Source organism: Buceros rhinoceros, unplaced genomic scaffold (assembly GCF_000710305.1).
Source record: "Buceros rhinoceros silvestris isolate BGI_N320 unplaced genomic scaffold, ASM71030v1 scaffold36292, whole genome shotgun sequence".
NCBI lineage: Eukaryota > Metazoa > Chordata > Aves > Bucerotiformes > Bucerotidae > Buceros > Buceros rhinoceros.
The window spans coordinates 8,600-9,011 of NW_010400099.1; positions in this window are offsets into that span (position 1 = coordinate 8,600).

Consider the following 412-nt stretch of genomic DNA (forward strand, 5'->3'; position numbering starts at 1 on the left):
TGGTGTGGGACTAGTCCCCTCGTCTGTCTTGTGTCCTCTTGGGGGGATGGATGGCCAAAACTCCCTCTCCCCCCGCCCCCCTTCCTCATTTAATTGGAGAAAATCCCTGGAGTCCTCGCAGAGCTGCCCTGTGAGCAAGTGCAAGGGCTGTGTTTTGTATGTTATATATTTGCTTTGTTACATGGTGTTTTGTTTGGGTTTTTTTCCTCTGTGTTTTCCTCTTCTGATTTGGAAACAGTTTTTCTTGCATTTGTTGCTGATAAATATCAGTTTTTGGGAGGGGTGCATGGGTGGGGGAGGTTCTCTCTTCAGCTTTGTTGGCCATGGGAAGCGAAAGCGCCGCGATCCTCGAGGAGGAACTCAATTAGCTGAGCAGTGACTGTGGCCCCGCCAGCGGCAGGGCCGGGCGCCC